Source organism: Zootoca vivipara, chromosome 6, assembly GCF_965207765.1.
Source record: "Zootoca vivipara chromosome 6, rZooViv2.hap1.1, whole genome shotgun sequence".
Taxonomy (NCBI): domain Eukaryota; kingdom Metazoa; phylum Chordata; class Lepidosauria; order Squamata; family Lacertidae; genus Zootoca; species Zootoca vivipara.
The window spans coordinates 26,037,889-26,063,987 of NC_142589.1; the positions used below are offsets into that span (position 1 = coordinate 26,037,889).

The 26,099-nt window shown below is 43.0% G+C and overlaps 2 long non-coding RNA genes across 2 annotated transcripts; one reads left to right on the top strand and one right to left on the bottom strand.

Annotated features, from left to right (window-relative positions):
- Positions 1–3,409: 3,409 nt before the first annotated feature.
- On the bottom strand, positions 3,410–5,653 carry LOC148685286 (uncharacterized). The gene is made up of 2 exons (XR_015950373.1): positions 5,497–5,653; positions 3,410–3,709 (listed from the first exon to the last, which is right to left on the bottom strand). It is a non-coding gene; the product is annotated as an uncharacterized LOC148685286 (long non-coding RNA).
- A 16,074-nt stretch (positions 5,654–21,727) lies between these two features.
- Positions 21,728–24,497, top strand: LOC148685287 (uncharacterized). Its single transcript, XR_015950372.1, has 3 exons — positions 21,728–21,989; positions 22,849–23,053; positions 24,047–24,497. It is a non-coding gene; the product is annotated as an uncharacterized LOC148685287 (long non-coding RNA).
- Positions 24,498–26,099: the final 1,602 nt, after the last annotated feature.

Genomic DNA, 26,099 nt, shown 5'->3' on the forward strand with positions numbered 1-26,099 from the left:
CCTCCTTCAATTTAGCTTTAAAAGATGAATGTTTCCGGGATTTACGAGCAGGAGAAACAGGGGGATAGAACCCAAACTGTTAAACAATGTTAATGACTCCAGCAATATATTATTGAGATTTTTTTTCTCCCCCTGTCATAAATTATAGGGGGAAAACATTTTGTTTAAGATTAAATGCCCCCAAAAGTTACAGATGTCCAAATAAGTATACAGAGATAAAGACATTTTGTCCTAACATTCAGATTAAAATATTGCTGTGGCTCTCAGTAGGAGGGAATTTATTTCTCATCTTGAATAATTTAATGGAAGAAGTATGTTGAAATTTAGAGATGGAAGAAACATTGTTTCTTTTTAAGCCGCTGATTGAGAGAAATGGGAAGTCTACTCTCTCGATCATCCATAGATGTTTCACAAAGGTACCACTCTTGTGGAAGAAAGGTGGCGTTGGGAATCTTCTATTCAGTCCATGAGGAGCTTCTTGCCATCCTGATGTTGATGGACTACAGCTCCCATCATCCCTGACCATTGCCCATACTGGCTGGGGCCGATGGGAGTTGCAGGCCAACAATATCTGGAAGGTCACAGGATCCCCACCCTTGCAGTAGTTCTTGAAACTGCCACAGAGGTAGGCCCAGATTATTGTTGCCGTATCGCAGAGGGCAGCGGATGCTAAAAACAAAAGCACGGGATTTGTGGCAGAGCCGAGGTTTGAACCACTGGCTTTCTGGTTCCCTGTTTTATATCAAGGGGTGGAGAACTTTTTCTCAGCCTGAGGACTACATTCTCATATAGACAATCTTCTGGGAGGTGGGGGAGGTATACAGTGGTGGGTGGGGCCAGAGGCAAAAAGTGGGCAGAGTAAGAAATTAAAATGTTACACACACACACACACACACACACACACACACACTTAGCTGTGATTCCTGCACTTCAGGCAATTGCAGCAGATGACCCTTTGGGGAACCTTCCCAATCTGCAATTCAGTTATCCTAGGAGTTTATGATTCTGTCCTCCCATCGGGGCACGCGAGAAACATCATCAACAACACTCAAGGACCACAGTCCAGCCAGGCAAAAACACTCAATGAACATGGAGTGAGGGGTGTGTCTGTTGAGGGGCTGTGACCTTGGGAGAGTCCTGAGGAGCAAATGCATTTGGCCTGGAGGTTCCACGCGACTATTTTTTCTCTTGTTCGTGCAGTCTCCAGGTCTCACAATCTCTACCTGCTGTGTAGCTCTTTGCCTTTGCCTTTTTCAACTCACTGGTTCATCCATCACCTGGAGAGAGAAAAATCTCCCTCCTCTCAAACTTTTATCACACAGATGGCCAAGGCTATTGAGGCTGTGTATGTGTGTGTGTCTGTCTGTGTATATATCTATATATCTATATGTATGATATTGCTCCTAGCCCATCACCACCAGAAAGGTGAAGTGTCAGTGACAGAGTCAGCTTTCCAGTGTTAATTGTCAGGTTGATGTCGGGCCATAAACATCTTGTCATTTGGGGGTCTCGACATAAATGTAATGCAGTAGCAAATGTATTTGCTTGCTTACACTTAGGATAGGAAGGTGCTGGGCTTAACTCACACTGCAGAGTACTCAGTCATTTTTACGGCACAAAGTAAACATGGGAGCACTTTGTAATAAATCTGGTATTTAAGGAATCAGAGCACTCTTGGCTAATGTTTCCAAAGAGCCACAGAACAGGACCTCTTTCTTCTTGGCAAAATTTTGGCCTGGTCCAATGGGATGTTTTTCTCTATTTTATTTATGAAAAAAAAATCCCATTTAACCTCCTGATAGAGGCATTTCAGATCATTAACACCTAAGTAAGTCAAGACAACTAAGCCAGCAGCTCTTGGGAGGGGAGTGGAATGTCGCAAAGTCTTCGTTTTAAGCAGGGCAAATGCACAGTTGTATTCTCTTTGGAGGAGGACGATAGGTGAGAGACCAGTACAAGAAGCCTTGGGGTCAACAAGGTGAAGGTGGTGGCAAAGATGTCAGGGCTGGTCAAGTTCACTGCAAATCCTAATCCAGTGATTCCCATCCCTGGTCTTTAAGGCATTGGCTTGGCATCTTAGAACATTGTCCATTGTCTTACTTTTCTCTGTACTATGCCTTTAGCAATTTTTTAAAATTTCAAACAGAATGATCTGAAACCATGAGATCTTGAAACTTCATTGTTTCCTTCAAATGAAAGCTAGTGGGTTGTTTTTTTTAAAGCACATGCATATTTCAAACAAACAAAACCTTTAAAGTGTGAGAGATGCCTTGTGTTGTTCTAAATTTAACAACATTCTCACTGATTTGACTGATTCTTTCTTATTAATTCCAGGAGTAGCCCATTGCTGACTTTTGTGAAAGTTTTATTATACGTTGATTTTTCTATCTTGAGTAGCCAACAAACTGGAGGAATGTATTTTTTAAAAAAGGAAGAAAGAGAAAATACTCTAAATTCTCAATGTAATGCCTATTTAGTACAGATACTTAAATAGGTTACTTGAATTACTACCCCTTTGAGTTAAAACGAGCATTGAGACCATAAATCACGATGAAAGCATTAATTGCATAAATATCTGATTTGCTGGTTTTTCATGTGCACTATCTAGGCGCATGTGGGTTAGAGAGGAGAATGCAAAACTTTTTAAATGCATGGTTGTGCTTCCGTTGATCAAGTATATATTTTAAGTACCATTGCTCAAACTGGATAAAATGCATGAGAGGGAGGGAGGGAGGGAGAAATATGGTGCTGGAGGAGACTCTTGAGAGTCTCATGGACTGCAAGAAGATCAAACCTATCCATTCTGAAGGAAATCAGCCCTGAGTGCTCACTGAAAGGACAGATCGTGAAGCTGAGGCTCCAATACTCTGGCCACCTATTGAGAAGAGAAGACTCCCTGGAAAAGACCCTGGTGTTGGGAAAGATTGAGGGCACAAGGAGAAGGGGACGACAGAGGACGAGAGGGTTGGACAGTGTTCTCAAAGCTACCAACATGAGTTTGACCAAACTGCGGGAGGCAGTGGGAGACAGGAGTGCCTGGTGTACTCTGGTCCATGGGGTCATGAAGAGTTGGACATGACTAAACGACTAAACAACAACAACAAAGTGGGAGTGCTAATTTCCTGGCCCTGTCTGCCTAAAACAGTGGCCTCATTTCCCCTAATAGATGAGGCAGTCATATTTCTTGAAGGCTTGTGGGGAAAACCTCATCGTCATTTGCCTGGGAATCATCCCACTGCTGCTGTTCAGATTGGGTCTCTACTTCCTACCACACAACAACCTCAAACGGTAGACCATCCCTCAAGAATGATTAGCTGAAAACCCACCAGCTCTCCAGTTGAAACGCTGAAGACATATGTCCATTGAGCTTGACTTAATTCTCGTCTCCCAATTGGTCTTTATTCCACACTCCACACTTTATTTTCCACACTCATTAAGCAGTATTAAAAAATTACAGTTTATGCTTCTCCTGTAGAAAAAGAGACCGCTTTCCTTATTCGTATCAGCACTTTTCTTCCACTTTAAAAAGGTTGTTGAGCAGTTTGTGCCCTGGGAGTTGGCAGCTTTTGTTTGAGTATTCTTAACAACTAAAAGTTCTGTTTATTCAATATTCCAGATGCAAATACTTAGAAGGGAAGTTAGTTTTTATCCCCATGGGGATTTGCACTTGGAGCCTTCGACATCCATCCTTTGAGAGGGAAGAGATGACCTATAATGAAGTGGTTCATGGTACAATTAAAATGATGTAGTAAAACAGTAACATGATATGCTGAATTGGAACAACTGAAGCTGATTAAGGAGGACATCAAAATTAAATGCTTGATGGAACTGACATAACAAATACAAGATGGCCACACTGCATTGGAGCCAGGATGCACCGTCAATACGATGATGTTCTCCAGGCAAATTCATTGATAGATGCAACATTTTAATAGCCTTTCTATAATTTCTTGCAGCTCTCTGCTTTTAATTCTTCCCCCTCCCTCTTCCTACTTAATATACTTGTGTATAATTTAAAGAGAACACTGTTCTGTTTCATCATAAAAAGATTTGTCTGTTACTTTTGCTGTGTAAATCAAATGGACAGGGCAACACACTTCGACTTGTTTTGTAAGGCGTTTGTTGACAACAACAGCGGAAGAGATCACAGGGACCGCCAACAAGTGTGGACATCAATTATTTTTTAATTGTATAGGAGTACAGTACACTAATTAAAACTAGTATATCTTGCAATGCCAAAGGCAAAATTAATTATTAATTTTTATTAATATTCAGAAGTAGCACAAGGAATACATTAAAAAAGATTTTGTGGTTGGGGGTGAGATCTTGTTTAGCTTAAGGTTTTCGTAAAAGCAAGGAAAGGGGGGACGTTGGCTAAATTAGAATAGTTAAACATGTTGCTGCAAAGATTAGTTATACCGAGAACTTTGGTGGTTTTTTAAAGGTTCTTCAGTTGGGAAAGCAATCATTATTTGGAAATCCCAAGATTGGAAACAACTATTTGAATTGAGAAGCCTAAATTGCCACACCGTCTTTCTATTGTTTCTGAGGGTTTCATGGATGAAATGTTCTAAAAGGTCCTCCTGAACATAGGTGCCAACTTCCAGACTGAAAAATCCGGGATTGGCAGCTGTGCGGAACTGGAAGTCATGCTGCAGCCATTTTGGAACCGGAAGTCGCTTCTGCACATGCTCTGCCCATTTCCAAAATGGCCGCTGCACCAAAAATCGCTTCTGTGCATGTCTAGAGACTCCAGACATGCGCAGAAGGAGCCTCCCTGGGCCGGTAAGAATCCGGGGGATTTATGCGGTTTTTAAAAATCCGGGCTGCCAGTGGGAAACGGCTGGAAAAACGGGGGTTTCCCGGGGAATACGGGAGACTTGGCAGCTATGCTCCTGAACAATCCCATTCATTTCAACAAAGATTGTACATGGGGTGTCGTTTTGGGATCATTAAACAACATGGAGGGTAGGGAGTCTCCAAATTGATACAGTTCTTCATCTGCCGATTTGATTGAGTTTCCCAATTCATCCGGAATTCAGGTTGATTAGTTTTTGGAAGTCAACATCAGCAGTTGAGATTGTAATTTACACCTCTCCTGTTGGAGACCTTAAAGCCAAATAATGTCTGGAGGAGCTGATCCCCAAAGTGCAAACTTTATATCCATTAGTTCGGTGATGCCGAATCTGTGACCCTCCAGACATTGCTGGACTACAAATCCCATCACCTCTGATCATTACTGTGCTCAATGGAACTGATGGGAGTTGGAGACCAACATAATCTTGAAGGCCACCGTTGCAGTCATGCTTACAACACTCAAGGTTATTGCCACCATATTTCAGAGGACAACTGATGCTGAAAATAAACACAGCAAATCTATGTCACAGCTGAGATTTGAAACAGCAGTTTCCTGGTTCACAGATCAGCCACGGTTCTTCACTGATAGGCTTTCCCCTGATATATCAGTTCTTCCCAGATACAATTTCCCCGACTCACCTGTCCATTTATTTCAGTTTACCTTTCACCAGTACCACTGCAGTTCCAAGACTGAACTCAAAGCAAGGCTCTGTAAAATGGCGTGAGAGTCATCCTGCAATATCTATCACATGGAAGATGGAACAAGCTTGTTTTCTGCTGCTCCAGGGGGTAGAACCTGAAACAATGAATTCAAATGACGAGAAAGGAGGTTCTGACTAAAATTTGGAAGAACTTTCCTGATGGAAGGTGGTGGACTCTCCTTCACTGGAAGTGTTTAAAGTTAGGTTGGATGACCATCTGTTAGGGATTTTTGAGTTGTGATCCCTGCTTTGCAGGGGGTTGGGCTAAATGGCCCTTTGGGTCCTCTCAGACTCAAAAAAATAAATAAAAATGATTCTATAATGCGAGCACCCGGTGGCAGCTGAATAATGAAGCAGGATGAGAAATTCCCCCCCAAAAAACTGTCAGGGCCCGGGGCAGCAAACTGGCACATACACACAGCCCCCACTTGGTTGATGCATCCATGAGATTGCCTGGGCTGTTGCCATGGTTTGTTGCAGCAACTAGAAAGGGGGATGGGTGTATGTGTGGTAGGAAGAGCACATTTATTTCCTTCTCATATACTTCTTGTAGCCCAACTGGTAGGTTATTGTTGAAAGAATATAATGTTGGTGGAGCTGAATATTTGGTCTGAGCTACGAAGTATTTAACATTAACCTAGGGATGAGGGAGAACCTTGATTTGGTCCACATTTAAGGGTGAACTGACCTACTTCTTGGTTACCGAAAAATTATGCAAACCAAAACACCTTTGAAATCCGCTCTTCTCCACATTTGTGCTCTGCAGTCCTCCAGCCAAGATGCATATATTAGTGAAAAGAGCATACAAAAAATACATTCGATCCAGGGACATTGTTTTGCAAAAGACTCAGCACCTTAGTCAATACTGCATGCAAACATTTGTATTATTAAGAGAAATTTGCACTAAAACGCTGATGAACTTTCATGGTGACTTTTTTTTTTTAAAAAAAAATGCAAACTGATATGGAAATATGGAAAGCTGAACTCAAGACTACAAAACAGAGAAACTGAAATCGAAAGATTCTCTGACTCCAATGGAAATTTGGAAGGGGGGGGGCTGTCTTCACTCACCATTCTGTTCCAATAAAAGCCAGATAGTTTGCTCGTCTGAAAGCTGCTTCAGTTATAAGTAACTGAAAATGATTATCCCAGGTAACTCCGTGTGTGATGATAACTCATTGAAATTTTCTTCCTTGGATAGAGAAACAGCTTGAATTTGATGGGTATTCTTGCTGCATCCGAAGGTGTGAAGACAAGGCTTGAACTGTGCATATGCTGTACAAGACAGTTTTTGCGATTGCTTCTGGTGACTCTCTGGCACTGTTGCTATGCTGTGGATCACCTCTGCACCCTTACGATGGTTTGAGAAAACAGAAAGCTTTAGTTCCATTGATGGAGTGCCTAGCTTGCAAACGGGGGCAACATGCTGTAAACGCAAGTGAAACACACTGAATTCATGGCGCTCTTGGTTACATGAATTTACTGAAATCCATCATTGTCAGAGCTGCCAATCTTGTAGGCTGTGCTCTTTCGCAGTCATCTTTTGAATGGCAGCTGAATTCTACACCCAAAAGTAGCATATGGGATCCTGCAGATTTGGCCTCATAAATGCAGTCGGCATGGCTGTTGGTCAGTTGGCTGAACCACAGGATTCAGGATTTTCCCTCATCACCTCCCTGCTTGCAGGAAGCTAAGAGATGGGGGGCCATTCTCTGCAACAGATTAATTTCCTATGTACAGGGAGATTTTTGTGTAGTTGTTATTTTCATGCGGTGGAACTCGGTCATGGGGTTCCCCCATTCTGAAGATGTGCAGTTCCAGGAGGGCTATTCTGTATGGGTGGGGATGGGCTGGAATCCCATGGAGGCACCACAGCCTCCCACAGAGCAGCAATGGTTTTGGAGAAGACTTATGTATGGCTTACAGGCAAGGCTGGTGCTAGGGTTTTTTGTGCGCCCTCCCCTCCCCCCCCCCAATTTCCCAGAGTTGTTGACCTTTTTAAAGAAAAAATAAAAGTGGAATAAAAAATAAAATAAATAAATAGAAATAGAAATAGAAAATAGAAAAATAGAAAAAATAAAAAAGTAGAAAAATTAAAAAGTAGAAAAAGTAGAAAAAAATAAAAAAGTAGAAAAAAAGAGAGTTCCTTGGTTGTTGATGAGGGGAAGGGGTAAAAAGCAGTCTCTTTACCTTGTCAGCTAGTGGCCTTCCCTGTTTCTGGCGCGGCCTTCCCCTGCTTCCTCTGGAGCCCAATCTCGGCGCGCTAGCTACTGGAGCGGTAGGCCTGGCTTGAGTGAGCGAGTGGAGAGGGAGCCTCCAGGGCCGTCCCTAGGCTCGGGCTGGGTGGCGCAAGGCGCCAGGGCGCCTGGCCATCAGGGGCGCGGAAGGGGCACCAAACTCAGTTGCTTCAGGCAGCTCTCCGGAGGCGCGAGGGGAGCGTGAGCCTGGGGCCACCTCCGCTGAACAGCTGAGAGGTGTGGAGGAGGCATCCCCAGGCTCACGCTTTGCACAGGGAGTGGGAGCCTGGGGCCGTCTCCACTGAACAGCTGAGAGGTGCAGTGGAGGCGGCCCCAGGCAGCACCTGGGGGCAGTGGGCGGGCGGCAGGCAGGCTGGCCAGCGCCCCCTCCATTTTGGCGCCCTAGGCAGCTGCCTAGTTCGCCTTAATGGACGCGCCGGCCCTGCTTACTGGAGGGCACCAGACCCAATCCAGTAATAAAGGGCAGGTGTGTTTTGCCCCTTCCTCAGAGGTCTGGAGTTTTCTGATATTAGACTCATGCCTTGCTTTGGAAATAAAAAACAGACAGAAAAGATCGTAAAATCACCTCTGGGATCAGAGTTCTTCAGAGGCAAGAGAGTTCTAGCCCAGCCTCTTCCCTCTGAAAGTCACCAATGCAACTGTTCTGAGATCTTTGGGGGATGCCTTTCTCTGAGTCCCAGCACCTACACAGGCATCTTGGTGGGGATGTGGGAAAGGGCCTTCTCAGTAGTCATGCCCACCCTGTGAAACACCTCCCCATCAGAAGTCAAGGAAATAAACAACTATCTGACTTTTAGAAAACATCTGAAGGCAGCTCTGTATAGGGAAGTTTTTAATGTTTGAAGTTTTACTGTGGTTTATAAATTGTTGGAAGCCGCCCAGAGTGGCTGGGCAGCATTGTTTAGTCGTTTAGTTGTGTCCGACTCTTCATGACCCCAAGGACCAGAGCACGCCAGGGACTCCTGTCTTATTTTTCTTTACAGCATTGGACTTTCCTTTCACTGAGCGACCTTTTGGCTTTGGCCCAGCCGCTTCATTAGCTCTGAATCTACTTGTACTTGTCCTCTGCTCTTCCTCAGTAGCATTTTGGATGCCTTCTGACCTGAGGGGCTCATCTTCTAGCTGGGCAGCATAGAAATAGTAACTCCTCCTCCTCCTCCTCCTCCTCCTCCTCCTCCTCCTCCTCCTCCTCCTTTTACTACTACTAGACTCCCTTCTTGCTGCCCTTCCACAGCCAGGTGAAGACTGTTTTTGTGCAATAGGCCTTTGGGAACTGACTGTTATGGTGAGGTATTCTGCAAGTTGGGTGCTAATGGGAGGGGAGTTTTTTCCCAAGTAGCTATCCACTATGCTCCTTAAGGTTGAGAGATCTGGAGTAATCCCTGGGATGGTGAACAGAGCACATGTGGAAATACCAGGGCTTCTTTTCAGGGGGAACTCAGTTCTGGCACCTCTCAGGTGGGTGCCATTGCCATTCTATGAGAAAAAGGGAGGTGTTCTTGGCGAGTTCCAGCTCCTCTTTTTCAGATAGAACTGGGAAGAGCATATGACATAAGGCAGTCTTTAAGGTACACAAGACCTTACAAAGATTACCCATGGTTCCTATGCTTTTCTACTGATAAGGTTACTGCATCTCCTGAGGTTCATACCCTATGAAAGGCAGCTAAATAGGGGAACTAAGGAGTGGTGTAGCATCTAGAAGCACATTGGCCTCCAGGTGATGGTGACCAGCTGTGAATTGTGGCATGGAGTGATGATGGACATGGAAGGAAATGCCACAGAGCAATAGTTCTCAAACCAATGTTTTGGCCAAGAGATGCCAACCAATTTCATCAGGCTAGATTCCAGGAATCAGAGGATAAGCCACATTAGAAGCTCTCCAAATTCTTCTCCGGCTTGGATTAAAATCTGAGCCAGAGAAAATACACCAGGTTTCTCCCAACTTTGAAGTGCTACCTAGAGATAATTTGATGCTGAAAAAGAAAAACACAGCTTTCTAGGAGACATTGGATGCAACATTTCAAAGTTGCCCACTCCCTCAACGAAAACCAAAGGGGAGGGTTCTCTAATATGAATGCGAACAGAGCGTGTGTGGTTGGGAGCTCTTTTCACATGAAGGACGAGGGGGGGAATTCATTTGCCTCAAATTTTGATGCATACCTCCCTAAATTGCACTTCATGAACACAAATCCTCTTGAGGTTTGCACTTCTCCAAGTTTTGCTGTGCATACTCCAACCCCAAAATGCATTCAGAAAATATAGAGGATATCTTTGTGAACAATGAAAAGCTTTGTATTGAGGAATTTTCCTGCAATCTGCATGTATTAGGCAAATGTGTGTACAAAATGTTATATATTTGGAGAAGTGTGAATTAAAATATGTCTAGGTTTTCAACCAGATGTTGAAAAAAATATGTACAGGTTTGCAATGAAGCAAACTGAACTTAAGACTGGGAGAATGAGAAACCGAAAGAAAGTGAAATTGATAGACCCACCCATCTCCACTGCTAATGAAGGTATCTATGTTAGATACTTTCAGGTGGCGCTGTGGGTTAAACCACAGAGCTTAGGGCTTGCTGATCAGAAGGTCGGCGGTTCGAATCCCCGCGACGGGGTGAGCTCTTGTTGTTTGGTCCATGCTCCTGCCAACCTAGCAGTTCGAAAGCACATCAAAGTTCAAGTAGATAAATAGGTCCCGCTCTGGCGGGAAGGTCAACGGCGTTTCCATGTGCTGCTCTGGTTCACCAGAAGTGGCTTAGTCACGACCCGGAAGCTGTACGCCGGCTCCCTTGGCTAGTAAAGCGAGATGAGTGCCGCAACCCCAGAGTCGTCCGCGACTGGACCTAATGGACAGGGATCCCTTTAGCTTTATGTTTGGGTAAGAACCTCCCACCACCCCACTTGCCATGAGTCCACTTTCATCCCGTACATGGATTCCTCGTAGCCCTCTAATGTCTGAAAAGAGCTTCTCGCTGTCATCCTTAGCAATCTGTTCCCTCAACAATAATCCTTGTCAGTAATTGTCAGTGATAGCAAAATAGTTTTAAGTATCTGATTAAAAAAAACAACAACCCCAAAGTAAATCAGCATCTTGTGAAAAGTGTGGAACCATTACTTTCCAACACATTAAACAGACACTCTGTGTCACCAGGAGAGGCTGAGTAGCTTTTCAGGAACAAAATTGTGGCCATTGTGTTTGGAAATGCATATACCATTAATGATGACTTTTTTTTAATGGGGGGGGGGTGCAGACACACCACAACCTGTGCTTATTTTTCCATGAATGCTTCCGTAAGCAGATTATATAGAAGATTGTTTTCTGAATCACTGTGAGAACTGAAGCTTTTGTTTTATTGTGCTAAGAATAAATAGTTAAGAACAGAGAAGAATGTGTTCACACTCAGATTGTTTTCCTGCTTGTTTGCAAAGACATTAATTGACCTGAAAGCCTTGCTCAACAGCACCTTCTCATTAAAAAAACTATTGTGTTTCTTAAAAGTTTTACTCTTGCGTAGAAGCTCAGGAATCCGTGCACGGCAAATCAGAAGGTGCCAAGTATTATTTACATTTCACCCTGGATTACATCAAGAGATCAATTGGCCTGAATACGTAGCATTAAGATGAAAAGAATAACATAATAATACTTGTACTGTGCTAAACACAACAGTGTTGACAACCTCACAGCTTGGAATTAATCAAGGCACAAAAATGGTTATGTTTGCTTTTTAAATTTCAGATGTAAACCAAAATAGAAATCTCCTTCATTTATTTTTATTTATTTTAAAAAGACTTCATCCTAATATATTGGGCTTTTAAAAATCTTTATTTTGCCAAGTAGGTATAGTGAAAATGTGGTATCTGTAGCCACTTTTTGGTCATCATCCTGTGATTTATTGGCTCCGAAGATTTGGAAAACACACTGCCACCATTTGGTCTGTTGGAAGTGGATAAAGAAAAGTTCTTCTCCCTCTTGCCCCATAACACTAAAGCTTGTGGACAGCCAATGAAGGTGAATGTTGGAAGATTCAAGGCAGAGAAAAGAGGACTTCTTCACAAAGCACTTATGCAGCTCACTCCCACAGGACGCATTGATGGCCACTAACTTGGATGGCTTCAAAAGGGGATTAGACAAATTCACAGAGGAGACAGCTCCTAGCCTAGCCATGATGGCTGTGCTCTGCGTCCACAGCTAGAGGCAGTGATGCATCTGAAAATGATTTTTTGGAAACCACAGGAGAGGAGAACGCTCTTGTGTTTGAATCTTGCTTATGGGTTTCTCACAAGCATCTGGTTGGCCACTGGGGCATACCTACCAAGTTGCTGTGGGAGAAATAAGGGACCGGACTGGAAGTAGAAGACCAGAAGTAGCGCTGCCGCCATTTTGGAACTGGGCGGAGCATGCTCAGAAGCGACTTTTGATGCTGCTTTGCCCAGTTCCAAAATGGCCGCTGCGCCAGAAGTCGCACTGCAGCCATTTTGGAACTGGGCAGAGCTGCATCAAAAGTCGCTTCTGAGCATGCTCTGCCCAGTTCTAAAATGGCCGCTGCGTCAGAATAAACTGGGGGAAAACAAAAAACAAAAATCAGTTTTTTCAGCTGAGAACAGCTAGAAAAACGGGGTTTTCCCGGAGAATAGGGGAGACTTGGCAGCTATGCACTGGGGGGAACAGGATGCTGGGATAGACAGACCATTGGCCTGACCCAACTGGACTATTATTATATTCTTACGTTCTTAATGACAAGCAAAATGAGCAGAGCTGCTAAGAAATTTCTAGTCATAGAATAGCTTGCATGGCCAGTGTGGATAATAGAAGAACACTACAACTAATCCAGAATGTGGCAGCTAGACTGGTGACTGGGAGCAGCCACCAAGACCACATAACACCGGTCCTGAAAGACCTACATTGGCTCCCAGTACATTTCCAGGCACAATTCAAAGTGTTAGTGCTGAGCTTTAAAGCCCTAAATGGCCTCGGCCCAGTATACATGAAGGAGCATCTCCAACCCCATTGTTCTGCCCGGACACTGAGGTCCAGCGCCGAGGGCCTTCTGGCATTTCCCTTACTGTAAGAAGCAAAGTTACAGGGAACCAGGCAGAGGGCCTTCTCACTAGTGGCGCCCACCCTGTGGAATGCCCTCCCACCAGATGTCAAAGAAATAAACAACTATCTGACTTTCAGAAGACATCTGAAGGCAGCCCTGTTTAGAGAAGCTTTTAATATTTGATGAATTATTGTATTTTACTATTTTGCTGGAAGCCGCCCAGAGTGGCTGGGGAAACCCAGCCAGATGGGCAGGGTATAAATAATAAATTTTATTATTATTATTATTATTATTTGGAGGACTGCTGGATTTACTCATCCATGGATAATGGTAGGATAAGGCGCTGATGGGTAGCCTACAAGCAGGACCTGAACACAACAGCACTGTCTTCTCCACTTGTGATTCAGAGGCCTAGTGATTCCAACAGTGGAGGTAGGACTGGCCCTGGGCTTCCGCGCGGCTCCGGCGCACAGCGCCCCCCTGGCGCTCTGCGCCACCCAGCCTACCCCTAGAGCCGGCCCTGGTTGCTTGACACCTTCTCTATAGTAATTTGCAAACTAATTATATAAACTGTGTTCATATACTTGAAACAGGTGGGAAAAGAAAATAGTATCCCCTCTGTGTTTTCAAGGTGCCATATGGCAGAGATGCTCATTTCATTGAATGCAGGAGTGGCTAGCTGGCAACCCTTCGAGCATCATTGGACTGCGACACCCATTAGCCTCAGCCAGCATGATCTGAGGTTCAGGGATGATGGGAGTTGTAGTCCAACAACATCTGGATGGCCGCAGATTCCTCCCCCCTGCCACCCTTTACAAGGGGTGGTTGCTATGCCAGAGCAAGGAAAGTGCATGCCTTTTTAAACGTTCAAAAATAGCTCTGCTGCCTTTCCAAATCAAGGCGCATTGTTTTTGCAAACTAATTCTTATTGTCACCAAGTTTATTCTTTCCTCCTCCGGCTGCTCTGCATCCCTTGTATCAATTTTAGACTAAAATCCGGCAAAAAAAGGTAATGACACTTAACTGCGCTATTTCAAAAGGTTTTTAAGTGGAAAAAGGTATTTAGTATTTTTAATAAGCATCTTCAATACTATTGAGTTGGTTTCTTTGTTCATATCACAAGATTAATTATGCTGTCAAGCACTTTCAAGGCCTGCTTAACAAAGATTCAGTGATATAATGGTTTCCCTTTGCTTGCCTTTTTTTTTCTGCATAGCAATCACAATCAAAATTAGACAATTTAAAACCCTTTCACAAGCCGGAAGTTCTGAAGAGCCTTTTAATCAACAAAAGTAATTTTGCAAACAACTAGATACAGCGTTTTTCATATTAACTAACTTGTGTTTAAAAGGAGGGGGAAAAGCCTTGCATGTGCTGCATCCATGAATCTCGGAAAGCTGGTAATGGATGATGGTTCAGACCTGGGAGAGTGCAAACTAGGGAGCTGTGGAATCCCCCCAATTCATTTCTTCCTATATTTTCACCATGCCACAAAAAAGTGAAACTGCATATCTGAAGATGCTTATCTTTAAAATTAGGTGTGCTATTTTTCCAAAAGGAAAAAAAAAAATTCTGAATATCTGTTTTGTTTGTTTTCATTTATAAGCAAGCTTTTTCTCCAAGGAGTACAAGGTTGTGTACATGGTTCTTCCCTCATTTAATCTTCATGAAAACCCTGTGAAGAAGGTTAGACTGAGAGGGCCCAAGGCCACCAAGTGAGCCTCATGGCCAAGTGGGGGGCTGGGGATTTGAACCCTGGTCTCCCAGTTCCTAGTCCAACGCTCCTAACCACTACACCACACTGGCTCTCACACAATAGCTATTTATATGTTAGTCTGCATCCTTCTGCAATCTCAACATTCCTGATATTGTAGATGGGGTTAGGAACAAAGGAAACTGCCTTATCCCGAGTCAGATCTTTGGATCGATCAAGCTTAGGATTGTCTACACTGACTGGCAGCAGCTCTCGAGGGTTTCAGGAAGGAAGTTTCTCCCAGTCCTACTTGGAAATACTCTTGGGGATTGATCCAAGCAGATGCTGAACCACTGGCCTGTGGTTTTGCTTATAATTTTGTTTCAGTTTGGTAGCTGGACAGTTTCTCATGGGTCACCAGGCTCAGTTAATTTACATCCTTCACAAACCCCTAATTTTGTGCAGTTTACTCAATTGTGCAGGATCTCAGTTGTGCAGGATCATTTTTCCAGCATCAGAAGTAACTGTTCAGAAAGCAGGTTCTCCCCTTAAGGAGAGCATGGGTTGCAGAAGGGTTTAACAAGACATTCCCTGGTCAGTAGGGGTGGGCCAGTTTGGATGGCCACTGAGGGTATTGTTGTTGGGGAGAATATTATGTTGCTATTTTTGATTGACAGCCACAGCCTATATATTGGGGCAAGCAGCTTTCGCTTTCACTTTCGCTTTTGGGTGTTTGCAACGGATCTCCCTCCCTCCCTCCCTATATTTAGGGGGTTTTGTTTGTGTGTGACGTTGCTGTGCCTGTCATAGGGTCGTCCGTATTGATGTGGGGGCCTAGTAGGAATTTTGCCACTTGGCTGATTGGAAATCCAAAGCGCTTAGCAAAAGTGAAACCAATATAGTCACGCAGATGGTTTTTATAGGCTAGGGGCCAACCCTTATTCCAAACTGCAACAAGCTTTTCTACCCAGCAACAGCACCAAAATGCCCAGTCATGCCAGTGGCCATTTTACCTAATCTGCCTAGGAACAGCAGGGACATCCTGATTCCCCTCCCGCAACGCGTGCTCTCCATAATTGGAGAACCTGTTTATCTGAAATCCTGGGGATCTACTGCCCGTCAGTGTCAACTGTGCTGAGCTAGAGATGGACAGCATAAAAGGCACCTTCCAAAGTTTCTAAGATGTCATATACCAGTTTCTGTTTCCGACGGAATATTGCGGCATCCCTGGTTCCAACGAACCAGTTGACCTACCTCATATTATCTATCATCAAATCAACCAAATGCAAGTTGTAGCCAAAAAACAAAACAAAGCAAGCAGATTTTAGCATCCAAGCAAAGATAATTAAAACAGCATAATAGAACACATGCTATACCATACCCTCCAACATTTCTCTGATGTAAATAGGGGTGTCCTATTCCATTCTACTACTACTACTACTGCTACCACTACTACCCTGCCCCCATCTGACTGGGTTAGGGTTAAGGATTTCCAAAAATCTAATCTCAACATCTAAAGTCATGCAGAACAAGGGACTATGGAGACAGACTCAGTTGGAACACCAAAGATCATGCCCACCATGGTCACAAGGGGGGGGGGATATGAGTGTTCCAAACATCCCAAGAAAAATCCAATTATTTGCATCCCATTCTGCATTCATTGCAATTAATGATGTTTCTGCTAAAACCCACATTGTTTGTCTTGCTATCTGCTATGGCTAAAGCTAACACAAGCCACGATGCAACTCATGATGTCATGAACTTCAATGCATTGCAAGGGAAATGTCAAAAAATACAGAAAACAGCGTCATAATTCATGCAATGTTCACAGACTAAAGAAATAACATAATTATTTATGAAATCATTGTATTACATGGGGGTGTAAAAAAAAAAATCACAGAAAATAACACAATAATTTATGAAATGTTCACGGACAAAAAACCAACCAACCAATGATGGTATATACAACCAGCATTCACTTGTGATTTCCATTTCTCTTTAAAGTTGTTGTTGTTGTTGTTGTTGTTAGTAGTAGTAGTAGTAGTAGTAGTAGTAGTAGTAGTATTTCCTCATGTTTCAGATTTTCAAAGAGCAGTGACAACAAAAATGAAACCACCTTCCACTGCCCTCCCCGGGAGTTGACAATAGAGGATACCATGAGACGGGCAACCCCTAGATCAACATAAATTCAGTCACTTATCCAAATGAATAAACAAATTATAGTTTGAAATTACAGTAGCCACTTCTTTCGTGTAATGTGAGGGGGGTTCTAGCATTCCCTCTTTTGATGTACACATAATACAAGCTTATCTGTCTATTGCAAATGTGTCATTTCATTTCAAACCCCTGGCAAGCTTTAATTTATTAGTCTTTTTCTTTTCTTTCAAAGCCAACTGCCGTACTTTCCTATACCAGGTGGCAATTGATGCTGCTTCCAGAAATGGGGTGAACATGTAAATTGTGACAATTTCCTCTCCAGTTTCTGTTTCCGACAGAATATTCCGGCATCCCTGATTCCAACGAAACAGGGGACCTACCTCGCAGGAATGTTGTGAGTAAATGGCAATTGGGAGCAACGAACTCTGCAACTGAACTCCTTAGATAGGAGTGAAATAATAATAATAATAATAATAATAATAATAATAATAATAATAATATTTATACCTCGCCCATCTAGCTGGGTTTCCCCAGCCACTCTGGGCGGCTTCCAACAGAAGTATTAAAATACAATAATTAATTACACATTAAAAGCTTCCCTAAACAGGGCTGCCTTCAGATGCCCTCTAAAAGTCTGGTAGTTGTTGTTCTCTTTGACATCTGGGGGGGAGGGCGTTCCACAGGGTGGGCGCCACCACCGAGAAGGCCCTCTGCCTGGTTCCCTGTAACTTGGCTTCTCGCAGCGAGGGAACCGCCAGAAGGCCCTCGGCACTGGACCTCAGTGTCCGGGCAGAACAATGGAGGTGGAGATTCTCCTTCAGTTATACTGGACCGAGACCGTTGAAGAAGAAGAAGAAGAAGAAGAAGAAGAAGAAGAAGAAGAAGAAGAAGAAGAAGAAGAAGAAGAAGAAGAAGAAGAAGAAGAAGAAGAAGAAGAAGACACATGCTAGGCTATGGCTTCACATTTAAAATTTTGATTTTTTTTTCATTATTAAAACAAACAAACTCCAAACTCTAGAATTCCAATATTGTTGCATGCTGCATGACATGACTGCAGATGTGTGTTTTCCTCCCTTCCTCCTCATCCCACTCCTCCTGTGCCAGAGATCTCTGGGGAGGAGTGACCACACGATAGTGAGGAGCCACAGGATGTATGGAGTAGCAACTCCTGTCAGGCAAAATAACAGGGTCAGAAGGCACGGTTAATGAAGTTATAGCAGCCGGTGCAAAGAGCCAATCAGAAAAGGCAACACTCTGTAAATGAGGATATAATTAGCATGAGGAATGGTGGTGAAATTAACACGCTTTAGTTGCATTCTAGGAGAGCCAGTAGTGAAGGGAATGTCTAGGTAGTGAGGAAGATTCTGGAAGATTAGAGCAAACATTGTGCAACAAAAGATACCTAATTAGCAAAAAAAAGAGAGAGGGAGGGGGAAGTGAGTATGCCTTAATTAGAAGGAAATATCTGATTGAAAGACACCAAGTTGCCTGTTTTAATGGGGGGATGCAGTAATGAGCAGAGCTGCAGAGTCTCCCTGCCATTCGGAGAACCAGGACAACATCTGTAGAGCAATCTTCCTCAAGCTGCGTTTCCCTCTGGTGTGTAATAAATACATGGCAGTGGCATTGCAGAGGCCTTGGAAATCCCAAAGTTGCAACAGGATGTTGAGCGAAAGCAAAGCCACCAAAGACATCGTTTGGGCAGGAGCCCTTGAATTTACTCCACGTTAACTCCTTTCATGGAAATGGTGTCCTACGGCATCCTTTAGGTCACGGCGAGAGATCAAAGCATAACAATGGGAAATGTCATAACCAGACATTGGAGAGACCTGTCAGGAGTAAGCATGGACCAATGGTACCAAATAGTATGGGAAACAGCCTTACTAGAAAAACTAACTGTAAGGGGGAAGGCTTATAGGGAACAGCCCCCCCCCCTCATCAGGTCGAGTTCTTCGCAGAGCAGTTAGTCCAGCACAGGATCAGATTACAAGAGCCAGGAAACAGAAAGGGAGATCCGAGGCTCTGGCGGCCTTAGAGAGCCCCTGCTCCAAAGGGAGGGAGAGAGAGCGGTGGAGGAAGGGACCGGCAGACAGTCAGAAGGGAGGCCATTCCCCCCAACGCCGGAATTGAGATGAACGGCTCCCCGTAGGAGCAAGGGGCGGCGCTTTGGGGTTCCCAGGCTGTTATGTTGGGCACGAAACAGAAAGCAGACATTGCGAGGTTCTGACTCAGACTGAGGCAGACATGATTTATGGACACTTTGCACTATAAATAATATGCACCAATAAAAACATCTTAAAGACAAGCAGATGTGGAGGGCCGTTACTCAAGAGTAGCCACAACAACCTCTGACACTAACCAACTGACACGGGGACAAATAGAAGAGGATGCCTTCACCCTGGTATGGTTCCCCTTTATCACACACACAGCCCAACAAGATAATGACAAACATTTACCGGCAGCATACAAATCAGTATGGCTAACTTGACCCAAAACACCCACCCACCCCACTCACACATGAAAACAAAGACCATCATAGCCAATCACAAATGAACAACTACACCCTTGGCCAACCCCAATCTCTCTCACCACCAAAAGAACACAAGCGAATAAAGGAGTACCAACACAAACAAAGCTGACATCAAGCCCTACATATATTAAGCAAAACAGAAACATCGTCACCTAATCCCACCCCCATCCACCCTCCCACCCCCTATTTACCTCGTTTTCCCTCTTTCTTCTTAGTGTCTTAACAAATGAAACTGATTTGCAAAAATGATACAGTACATGTTAAAATATGAGTGAAACTGCACACACCTTTGTAATTGAAGAAATCTTTAATAAAAAATACTTTTTTAAAAAAAGCATAACGATGGGAATTAAATTGGAGGGAGAGACTTAAATCCCAGGAACTGCAGAGCAGGGGAGAGGATGTAGGCTCAAGATCATGACCTGGTACCATTTGCCTAGAAGCGTAATCTGATGCCCAGTTAATCATACATCATGTGTTGTTATTCCATAAATAAGGCTGTTCAGGATCGCGACCTAGATGTAGCTTTAACCGTAGTGGGAGCCAGGCTCTTTTTCTGAATATTTTATATCCCTCCCCTGCATGCATCTGATTCTTTACGCCAGATGTAAAATAAAAAAAGTTCATAGCTGCCAAGTTCTCCCTTTTTTTAAGGGAAATTCCATTATGCTGAATAGGCTTCCTCGCGAGAAAAGGGAAAACTTGGCAGCTATGAAAGTTGCCAATGAATTTGGAGGATTTTGGTTGAGGCCTAAAGTGAAAAAAATATGGCGATTTAAAACAGGAATAAATAAAAGGGAGGGAGGGGACTATTTTCAACATTTCAGAACCCCACAAAAGCGATCCCAAGAATAAATTGTCTGGCATAATTTATGTGTGCTATTTACTGGTCAAGTGATTAAAACTGCAATCCTCTCCTATTTTATGACAATAAAGAAATCAGGACTCCAACTTACTGCAAATGCCTCACTTTTATGGACATCTAAATGATATTATATTTCCTTCTTTCTCCTCCCAAAACGGTGCTGGAATATTGATTGCCATTAATCTCTCTCTTTCTCTCTTTCCCTCTTTTGACTTCTTATATTTAATTGTCATAATTAGCAATCCACCTCATCTTCCCAGTCTTAAACAGCTCCTGTCAATTTTCAAGGATATTTATAGATTAATTTTAATATGTAATTTAATTTATTACTGCATACCTTTTAGGTTGTCTGTAACATTAAAATACTTATGGTACAGAATATTTTAATTAAAACTATTCATCAAAAGGGGTCCAGGTAGCCTGTGTCGGCTTGTTTTCAGTAGGGGGTGCTGGGAATGAAGGCAAGCAAAATAATGGGTCAATTAAAAAAAAACACCACACACACACACACACACACACACACACACACTCCAAAAGATAGCTCTTCCTACAACAACCTGAATTTTAGATTTAAATAAAACATAAAAGCATTTTCCATTTGGACAACTGGAATCATGAATTTAGCTGTTTACTTACAGGCTTCGTTGCTTGTGGTATCAGAAAAGAAACTGCAGAAAAGAGCAATATGGTTGTGCGTATAATTTCTCCCAGGAAACTGCACTGATTTTTAGGTGTCTCTCTTTTTTTTTAACAGAAACACTAATTGTACAAGAGGCAAACATGAGAAAAGAATTATTATTTTTTAGTATTTGTGTGTGTGTGTGTGTGTGTGTGTGTGTGTGTGTGTTTAAGTGACTTTTCATACCAATATGGAGACCAAAATGCCTCTCATCTTATTTCCAAAGCAAGCCCTAAGAGTCAGCCTGCAACCTCTGCCTGTCTATTCAGATATACCAGCCTGGTTCTTACACTAGAAATATCAATGGAGTTCAGTACTTCTGTAGGTAATTGCAGCTTCTCTTGGATTCTTTCTTTCATCTGAGGACTGACGTAATGTGAAAAGTTCTGCTTAGCTCAAAGGCTCAGGTAGGTAAATGCATTTTTTTAAAAACAGCATGAACCATATCCTGTCTCCTTTCCCAGCCCCAACACACACAGCCCTCCCCTCGCAAAAAAATAGTATCAGCTGACAACTTAATTCTTCAGCTTGTATGCAAATATTCTGACAATAATTTGCCACTGCTTCTGAATATAAGTTCAGGAATGCTTCATTATACCATTATTATTATTTCTCCCTCTCCCTTCTTTTTCTTCTTCCTTTAATTCTCTATTTCTGTCACAAAACAGATGGCTTAACCTTAATTCATGCAGAAATGGTGGAAAGTGTTTGCTGGGGTTCTATTCAATTAGCATGAAGATTATTGCAACGCGGTACAATATTACAATAATTATTTATGTTAATCTGCAGATTAGAGGGGACGATAGCACTAGGCATACAATAAATTTCTTTTCTTTTCTTTTGCACTGAGTAACCTATTGAATTGCTCGTACATTCACAGAAAGGTCGAGTCCACCTAAATATTCTGTCTAGTTAAGAAAGTAGATGTGGCGAATGGGAAGGAAAAGGCAGTTCCTAGCCAACGCTGCTTGCATTTTGGAAGGTTAGCATGAAATGCATTTGGATAAGCAGAGGTGGGTGGGGAGATGAGGTTTATTATCCCAGCGAACAGCGGGGTCAGAAATTGGCCTGATTTTCTTCCCTGTCTTCTTAATGTCACCTCCCCACCGAATGCTAAATTAATCACTCCGATTTATATGGAGGTGAGCGCGGCAGAAAGTCTTCATCGAAGGAGGCAAAGCAGGGTTATGTTTCGACAAAAATGCAAGGTAATCCTTTCTCGGCTGCTGTTTTCTGACTTCTGGGTTTTGCTAACAGCCTTGTGATTATACAGCTTGCCTTTGCCAAAGATCTGTCTCTCCTGATCTTAAAAAAAAAGGACCCAAGAAAGAAATATGAACTTTTCCACTATGATCTGGAAATAATAATTAAAAAAACCAACTATCACACAGAGATAATAACAGTGCTGATATTATTGGCTAACTGAGGGTGCACAAGGTGGGGTATTCTCAATGGCACAAAGCTTTGGAGCAGGGGGGATTTTTGCCAAAGCCTTGCACTATTTATGTGAAACATGTAGCAGAGAGCGAAATAGGTTGTGTGCTATTTAATGAAGAGTTTTGTGGGATTTCCCCCAACCCTTCAGTTCCTTTTCCTGCCTTCTCTCTTAAGCCTTTACTTCTAGAAATAGCATATGCAGTCAAAGACTTAGAAGACACTGCAAAAGGAATCACAGTTTCACACAGAAGAGGCTGGCTGCACTTACCTGTTTCAAGTTTGCCTCTTCTTTTTTTAAAAAAAACAACAACAGAAGAAGAAAGTTGGCATAATGCAATAACAGAGGTGTGAGGGGGCATTCAATTGAGTAGACCCATTAAAATTGATAGGCCTAAGTTAGTCATGTCTATTAACTTCAAGGGGTCTACTATGAGTAGGTGTTGGATATCTTTCCCTGGAATACGCTAAACATGCTGCAGAAAGAATTAGAATCTTAAGGAGGCAGACGGGACTCAACCATGTTCAAGTGGAAATCACCTTTGCAAATGTTCCTCTTTTTCAATCCTTCAGACAGAAAATTAGCACAGGAGCAGATTGAAGCAGAGCTACAAGCTTTTTTTTAAAAAAAAGGCTACGTTTTATCATCATCAACAACAACAATCTTCCATTATCAACAGCAGCAGCAACCTTCAGCATCACCAGGGGAATTTTCGATATGAAGCCATTGAAAATGAAACAAAACAAGGAACACACATTCTCACGCTGAAATATCTGCCAGCTCAAGATTCTACCACCCCGTTTTGCTTAGGATGGCCACATTTTCTATTTCACCAAGGTCATCCTTTGAATTGAAAGTATCCTCAATTTGGGGGGCTGCTTGGTCTAAGTGTAATTTAAAGTTCAAGGGTTGTATCTGACACTCATCATACTCTGAGCACACCTATCAAAATGATGGTGATGATTTTATTTATTTATATCCTGCCTTTTTTTCCTAAAATGGTCTCAAGATGGCTTATGGATACCTTTACCTTTTACCTACAGATAAAATAGAAACAGTTTAAAAACATTGCGGGGGGAGGGGAGAACAAGCATTAAAAATGATTAAGCATTAATAGAATTACAACAATATAAGATCTATTAAAACTTACAAATAATTGCAATAATGAAATCACAGCACCAGCCCTCTCCTTTAAAACAGTCAGTTCCCAAAAGGCCTGTTGTAATAAGAAAGTCTTCACTTGTCGGTGGGAGGACAATAAGTGGGGAGCCCAACTTGGCTTCTCTAGGCAGGGAGTTCTGAGAAGGCCCTCTCCCATGTCCCTACAAATCATGCCTGTGAGGGTGGTGGGACCGAGAGAAGGGTCTTCCAGTAACATCTAGGCTTGGCTAACTTCAGCCCATTATTTGGTCTACTGTGAGCAGGCAGTAGTTGGATAAGAAGGGAGAGCAGAGGCTGCCTTGGACTACAGCAGGCTTCCTCAACCTCGGCCCTCCAGATGTTTTTGACCTACAACTCCCATGATCCCTAGCTAGCAAGACCAGTGGCCAGGGATGATGGGAATTTAGTTTCAAAGCATGTGGAGGGCCAAGGTTGAGGAAGCCTGGACTACAGAAATAGGAATGCCAAGCAGCTAGTTTGGGCTTGTCCACGCCTGACCTATAGCCAACCACTAGCAGCCCTCAGAAGAAAAAAGTAAAATAAAAGGCAAATATTAGAAGCTCAGCAGTCCATTCACAGAACTAGAGAACAGGGGACTGTCTTCTCCTTGGTTGTGGTTGAAATGATCCCTTTCTGCCTGTCTTAAAAGGAATCTCAATCTTCTCCCAGGATTTCATGGAGGCCAGCCTCACGCCTCAGGCGGTATCAGCATGAAGAATTTTGGTCTTCAGATCAAGAACAAAAAATTATAGCTCCCTTCCAGGCACAGCTATATGATGAAAGCCAACCAGATCCGATTAATTCAAAGGTGAATTCTCAACAGCAATATTCTCACGGCGTCTTCAATATTTCTCTATGATAAAGGTAGGAAAATGCACAAGCTTCCATTCCCAATGCTGAAGAGGTGTGACTGTTCCTCCTTTCCTATTTAACTGGAAATGTGAGACACAGAGGGTTTGCAAAGGAGGAAGTTTCATGAGAAAGTTGCAATGTTCAGAGGAAGTTGCATGGCACTGCATCAGACCACAGGTCCACCTAGGTCAATATTGTCTGCAGTGGTGGTTCCCAAAGTGGGCAATACTGCCCCTTGCAGGGGGGCTGGGATTAACTGGGGGCACTAAAAAGCAAGGGGCAGCAGCGGGGGGGGGGGACTGAAGTTCTAAATTACTATTAGAGCTTGAAAAGCTGTTGTCACCGGATCAAGTTCATCAACTTTGTTGAATTGATTAAACTGAATAGTGTTGACTGGATTTTGAATAAATGTGCAATGAATTTTTACTGCTCTGAATCTTATTGTGCTATGCTTCCTTTGTGGTACGTGCAAACCACTGTTCTGAATACTGCTTTTTATAGGGTAGGGTAGGGAGCACTGGGGATGAATTTATGGAACCAAGGGGGCGGGGCCTCCAAAAGTCTGAGAACCAGTGGGCTTTGAACAGCACCACCTAGAGATGTTGCTGGGAACTGAACATGGGACTTTCTGTACGCAAAGCAGGTGCTCTCCCACTGAGCGATGTACTTTCCCCAATGCTCTTTGGTTATGCAAAATAACACCACACATTCAGATTTTGAGACAGCTTGGCAATGGATTGTGGATGGTACAACAGTTGGCTTTCTTCCCCACTTCCATTTTTAACATTGTGCAATAGGAAGTTCAATTAACAGCATCTCAGATGCTGGCTGATGGATACCCCAAGCCACTGGAATTTGTGTTATCCTCCTCCTGCTAGCCTGGAATCTGAAACAAACATTTTGGGTGGTTCTATGGCTTTGAATTTGGTGTGTGTGTGTGTGTGTGTGTGTGTGTGTGTGTGTGTGAGAGAGAGAGAGAGAGAGAGAGAGAGAGAGATTGTAGCTCTGAGTTTCAAAATGCAGAGGTTTGCTCTGATAAGCATACCATCCCTGTGTCTTTGTCACGGAACAAATGACCACAACAATATGTTCTTATTTGTTGCTCCTCAACTCCAGGATTCTGCTTAGCTGGCAATTCCTCAGAGCCTAGGCCTGAGTGTCATGAGTGGTTAAAGCCATCTTTTTTTACGGTGGTGAACGTGTCGAACAGTTACATATTGCTACCCCTTCAAGGTCCTTGGAATGGTTCTCTGATTCTGAATCGTATAAGAATAGGATGATAGAATTGTGGCGCTGGAGGGGAACCTAAGGCTCATCTACTCCAAGCCCCTGAAATGCAGTAAACACAGCTAAAGAATCCCTGGCAGATGGCCACCCAACCTCTGTTGAAAACCTCCATGCCACCATTGAACAGCCCTTGCCATCCAAATGTTTGTCCTAACGTTTAGTTGGAATCTCCCTTCTTGTCATTTCAATCCATTGGTTTGGATTGAAACCTTCCGGAGCAGCAGAAAACAAACCTTCCTCATCTTTTATGTGCCAGACCTTCAGATATTTTAAGAAGGCTATCATTTGCCTCTCATTCTTCTCTTCTCTAGACTCAACATACCGAACTATTCCAACTATTCCTCAGAAGACACTTGATTAAACTTGGTCACCCTCTGCACATATTCCAGCTTGTCAAGATCCAGTAGTCTACTAGTTTTTTAAAAAAACCTTCATTTTAGGCGGTGTCTGTTTGTCACATCTATTTATGGTGATTTCCCCTCAAATATCTGCATCCACATATTAGATTGTATTATTTCGTCACTGGCCCTTTGAGAAGACTGTTTTCTGAGGCAAAATGCTTCCTGTTTTCCTTTTAGTTTCC